This window comes from Apium graveolens, chromosome 4, assembly GCF_009905375.1.
Source record: "Apium graveolens cultivar Ventura chromosome 4, ASM990537v1, whole genome shotgun sequence".
Taxonomy (NCBI): domain Eukaryota; kingdom Viridiplantae; phylum Streptophyta; class Magnoliopsida; order Apiales; family Apiaceae; genus Apium; species Apium graveolens.
The window spans coordinates 116,129,819-116,136,164 of record NC_133650.1 but is presented as its reverse complement, the minus strand read 5'-3'; the positions used below and the strand labels follow the sequence as shown (position 1 = coordinate 116,136,164).

The 6,346-nt window shown below is 36.5% G+C and overlaps 1 non-coding gene across 1 annotated transcript; it reads right to left on the bottom strand.

The window, feature by feature from the left end:
* Window positions 1–1,746: 1,746 nt before the first annotated feature.
* LOC141721996 (small nucleolar RNA R71) lies at window positions 1,747–1,853 on the bottom strand. The gene has a single exon (XR_012575034.1). It is a non-coding gene; the product is annotated as a small nucleolar RNA R71 (small nucleolar RNA).
* Between the last annotated feature and the right edge of the window lie 4,493 nt (window positions 1,854–6,346).

Here is a 6,346-nt window from a genome sequence, read left to right as displayed (position 1 = left end):
TTTGATCCGAAAGACTTCTAATCTGCATGGGCTACTATATAAACATAACTTATGTTCATTTTTCATAACAAGATGTACCAGAGCGTAAGGAGAAAGCGTAAGAAGACCGTAAAGCACAATTCAACTAAGGCGAAGATGATCTAGTTTATTCTTGTGATTCTTTGTTTTAAGTTATAACTTTGGATGCTAGTTTTCTTACTTTTGAACCTATACTCTTGTTTCGTACTTGGTTTATTATTTATTCAGTATAAAGACTGTGTTTATTATACCATGCTTTCATCGGAATCCACGTTGATGATGAGTCCAAATATGGGCTAATCGTTATCTTGGGGTTCTAGCAGATTTATTTATGGATTTGTTTAGTTAATTCATTTCGATGCCTTAGTGTGTGGTGATTGTATGATATCCCAGTATTGGTTGTGCTTATTAATCTTATGAGCGTCGCGAACTTATAAGATAGTGTGTTAATCTCTAATGAAGTGAAAGTGAATTTAGGGGTTTAGAACTTGCCATGCTGGCATAGGTTCATGTATTTGATATACAAAATTCGTTGGTAATTTTAGCCATCTTATTTTCCTTATATAATCACGATAGATAACTTGTGCATTAAACCATTATGTTGTCAAATTCTATAGACATATAGGGTCTCAATATAATTGGTGTCTATTCAGCTTCTATCTCTTTTGTGGATGTCTGGTAGTATGGTATTCGTACAACAAAAGTTGGCGTTTATCAGTTTCGTGTTATCTGATTAGTGTCATCACCATTGCATGCTAAGGCTAAGAATGAAAATGCTATTGAATGAAGTATTTAATGAAGTTAGAATCCCATGTTTATGTCATATAGTATTTAACTCTCTTTATTCTCTTAGTTAATGTTCTTTAGTATAATCTCTTAGTTAAGCATAGTTAAAACAACCTCAATTTGTTACTCGTCTTAGCATTGGATTATAACCATACCATTGTTGCATAAGTACATTGATTAAAATTAACTTAAACCAGTCCCTGTGGGAACGAACTAGAATTAATTCTATATTACTTGCGATCACGTATACTTGCATGAATATTAACGTGTGTTCTAGCCCTAACAAGTTTTTGGCGCCGCTGCCGGGGATTTCGGTGTTAAATTTTAGTTTATGTGTTTGTCATCATTGGTCGTTAAAGTTCAGTGACTCGGATATTGTTACTTACTAATTTCCTTATCGTGTTTCAGGTACTCTAGTGAGCATGTATGCATACGCGTTCTCGGTCTCGTAAGAGAACACTGGATCAAGATGAGGAAGAAGTTGTAGTAGCTAAGGAAGTTTTTGAGGAAGTTCTTGTGGAGTAGAAAGTTGAAGAAGAAGCACTTATTGCAATAGGAGAACCCGATGCGAATTCGAAGGCTTTGATGGATTACTCTCAACCGAAGATTAATGATATTTAGTCTAGCATTGTTCTACTAGCCATCTCGGCTAATACTTTTGAGATCAAGTCGAGCATGATTCAGATGATACAGAACTCAGTTTAGTTTGGGGGTTATCCGACAGAATACCCCAGCATGCACATCAGAGATTTTATCGAGATCTGCGACACTTTCAAGTTCAATGGAGTTTCTGAAGATGCTATTAAGTTGAGGCTTTTCCCATTCTCTCTGTGGGATAAAGTGAAGTGCTGGTTACATTCTCTACCACCAGGGTCTATCACCAAATGGGAGAATCTTGCTAAAAAGTTCTTAAATAAATTCTTTCCTATGGCGAAGACTGCTGCAATCAGAAACACACTTACTCAATTCACTCAGCAATCTAGAGAATCTTTATGTGAGGCTTGGGATCGCTACAAAGAGATGCTTAGAAAGTGTCCTCACCATGGGCTGCCTGACTAGATGATCATTAACTGCTTCTATAATGGTTTAGGTGCTACTTCTAGACCCATGCTTGATGCAGCATCAGGAGGAGACTTGTGGGCTAAAAGCTACGATGAAGCTTATGAATTAATTGAACTGATGGCTGCGAATGAATATCAGAATCCTACTTAGAGACTATCTCAGGGCAAGGTAGCAGGAATTCTGGAGTTAGATGCAACTACTGCTATAACTGCTCAACTTAAGGCTTTGACAATGAAGGTGGATTCTTTGACTAATTATGGAGTTAATTAGATCACTAGTGTCTGTGAGTTTTGTGCTGGTGCCCATAAGACGGAGCAGTGTGCTATTTCTAGTGAATCAGCTCAGTTTGTGAGCAACTTTCAATGGTCGCAACAACTTGTGCCAGCCACCTATCATCCCAATAACCGTAATCATCCTAACTTTAGCTGGAGCAACACTCAGATACGGTTCAGCAGCCTTATCAGCAGTATCCAGCAAATCAATACAACCCTCCTGGTTTCAGTAACCGCAATATGCACCAAGAAAATAACTCCAACTATAACAGTCTAATGAAAAATCTGAATTGGAGGAGTTGAGGCTCATGTGAAAAAGCCAAGCGGTTTCTATCAAGACCTTGAAAAATCAAATTGGACAAATTGTCAATGCCTTGCTAAATCATCAAGCTAGTACACTCCCCAGTGACACTGAAGTGCTAGGAAAGAGGGAAGCTAAAAATTAGGTAAAGGCAATTACATTGAGGTCTGAGAAGGTTGCGAATCCCGAACACTCTCAAGTTTTGGATGAAGAAGTTGTGGCTGAAGAAGAAGTGCAGAAGGAAGCTGAGGTGGAACCAAGGAAGACTACTATTGAACACACTCCTCCTGGGGGTAATACAGGGAAGAAGCAGATCTATCCTCCACCTCCCTTTCCTAAGAGGCTGTAGAAGAAAAAGCTGGATATGTAGTTTGAGAAGTTTCTGGAGGTGTTCAAGAAACTTCATATTAACATACCTTTCACTGAAACTCTTGAACAAATGCCTAGTTATGTGAAGTTTATGAAAGGTATACTTTCTTCAAAATAAAACAAAGTTACGAGATACTTCATTTGATGCAAACATCATTTTGAAAACTCGACCCTGCCAACACTCAACAATCGCCCAACCGTAGCCTTTCTATCGAAGTGCTCTGGGTAGTGTTGCAGAAATATCCAATTGGATGATGAACTCATTACGGGAGTTTCCGCGCCAGGAAGACCACTTACGATGATCAGTCGTAGTAGTGCAACCCCACCATTTTCTACATGTAGAGGAGAACCTGTCGGATTTACTTGTCAACCGAACACTGGACTCCTAAGGAATGGACCGTCTTAGCGGAACTTCCGGGCCATTTGGGCCAATATAAAAGGCTGGGTCGGCGCCACTCGACCACTTACGCCACTCCTAGTTCAGATGAAATCCATGACCCTGAAACATAAAGCTCGTTCTCCCTTTCCCCAAGTAGAAACTTGTTGATACGACTCCACTAAGAAGTTGTATCTAGTTGGAAAGGAAAACTCACCGATATTTCCCAGGCGATGCCTGTTAATGGATTAACTTGTTCCCAGAATTTTACTTCCCGAGAGTTGGGTAAGTAATCAAAAACTCTTTTGTCAATGCAACAACCTTGTTGCGAATATAAAACACACCACAGAGCCGGATCCCTCAGGTTTTGAACGAGTATTTAAATCCCCTTCGAAAGGAAGATCTTAAATATAAAAATGGGTTTTGGGATCCGCCCTAACTTTTAAAAATCATTTTGAAGACTCGAAATATTTTTAAGAATGTTTGGAGTAATGGTGATTTAATGAAATAAATCAGTCCCGATATATTAGAAAATATCCAAATATTATTAATTAAATAATATTCCCATAAGGATGATCTTTTTAAATATAATCGAAGTAGAAGTTTTAAAACTTATACTTGAAATGAATATTAAATAACCAAAGATATACTTATACGAAAGTACTATCTTTATTTGTATAATCAAAAGTAAGTTTGATTATCGACACATTATTCTTTAATAAAATAAAGAACATTAATTAGTAAATAATCGGAGTCATAAGTCCTCAAATGAATATTCAAAATAATATTCATTAATAAAATAAACGGAGTCATAAGCCCTCGAATGAATATTCAAAATAATATTAATTAATAAAATAAACGGAGTCATAAGCCCTCGAATGAATATTCAAAATAATATTCATTAATAAAATAAAGTTATCGAATAAACCTTATTCGATTCATAGTTTTGAAAACTATATATATATATATATAAATATATATAATATACTCGAGAACATCGACTCCCGGTTTTAGAAAAATTTTCACCTTTGGGTCCCCTATACTAAGGGTATACGCAACTACTGCTTATCTCTAGCATAGGTATTATGCAACTTATAAGCAATTGAATCAACAATATATATCAAGATTACGAAACAGACACGCATATATACCATATCACATGCTCCAATATATCGCAAGATTTGCTAATTAACCACCATGCATCTATCACAAGATAATACATATACATATGTATACATCACAACAACAGTATAACGGGTAGAAAACTTGCCTGAGTGTTCCCGGATAGACTTAAGCTTAGAGTGAGTCCGATAACCTATAAACAACAACATAAGTCGAAATTAAACCCCGGTCGCTTAAGAAACTAGACTTTAACCAATTAGACCCCTAACATTCGCTTTCGCGCTTAACGATTCACTTAAGTCGCTCGAGTACCCTCGGCTCCATCATTTTTAATAAATTAACCATTAAGAGTTTTAAGGCGATTCTTTCGCGAGTACCTTACCAACTGCCTAATCCACTTAACATAATTGTTTCATATCCCAATTAGTCATTTAAGGACTTTAACCAAGGTTTCAAAGTAAGGCGAGGGGTAATGGTTCGTTCGCGAAACCCCGTTACTTAAAACGGTCGTTTCTCCTAAACCGTACATCGGATTCAAACGAACCACATATGAAAATGAAGCTCGTAACATGATCTATCTAATCATGGCAATGGTCAAAACCTAACAGTGAGTTCACGGGTCCTGATGTTAAGAACAAAAACAGTCTAAAGTAAATCGGGCATTACGACAACTATGTTTACGCGATTACCAAATTTTATCCTACTCCAAATCATCCACAAATCAACCACAATTCATCCATACAACAAAAATACATTCATACCATACTGCAACAGCCCCAACACCTCAAGTTCTCGAATTTATATTATTCTCAAACATGAACTAAAACTATACTTAAGTTCATTAACCAATAATCCAAGATTTACAACTCCAACTCATTACAAAACCAACCACACTCTAAGTCCACAAGAATCATGCTTCTCATGAACCATAACAAACAAAACCAAACCTAATACTCAAAGTAAAGTTAGGGTTTGGAGGGGTTATACCTTCCTTGGAGAGTGGAGAATCAATTAGGAAGCCTTAAATAACCACTAGCTATCTTTACTAAGCTTGGATCTTGAAGAAAACATAAGAAAACACAAAGTTAGTTTCTTGAAAACACTATTCACCAAGAACTTTGATGAATTGATTAGCTATGTTAAACATGGAATCTTGAGCTTAAACTTATGGCTCATCTAAGTTATGAATTATGGAAGCTAAAGAAACAAACCTCTTGATTTTTGAAGGTGTGTAGCTAGGGTTTTGAAAATCTCTTCCTTGGTTTAAGAAGAAAGGCCGAGAGCTTTTGTTCTTGAAAAAGAGAAGTCAACTTCTATTTTTGTGTTATGATTTTGTTTTGGCTTGGTTGATGTTGTTTTGTTTGTTAATTACTTTTTACCATGGTAACTTTTGCATGGCCAAGAATCAACCAACAACACACTTCCTTTTTGTCATGCTTATGTCACCTTTCTTATGTTATCTTGTTACACTTGTCTTCCTCTTGTTGGTGTGATGACATCATCATCCACTAACCCCTTGATTAACTCCTAATTGCTTGCCTAATGACCGCTGATCTGTTATACGGTTCGCTTAACTTTCGTTCTCGTTTCTCGTTTGAGGGATCATACCCGGGATCTTATTACTTGAGTTCCTTTAACCTTTCTCAATACATTATATTCCTTTTATGATCCTCTCTTATAATCCTTGAATTTAAATCCTTTTTATCCTGTTACCTAATACTCAATTCTTTCGGTATCTGGTGGATTTTCGGGAAAAATCAAAGTGTTTGAATTTGGATTCTGACGATCTTTACATACACTTATATATCATATAGAGTGCTAATAAGATCTCAGAATAACAATAAAAGAACCCCTACATAGTGTGGCATGAAAAGTTTTCTTATTCAGCATAATCAGCAAAAACACTATTCATAAGGGTTACAAGAAGTTCAAAAATTTCGGGGTTATTACAGTCTCCCCTCCTTAAAAGGATTCCGTCCCAGAATCAGATAGAAAATGAAAGGGATACTCTCTTAGCATTGCACTTTATAACTATCCAGT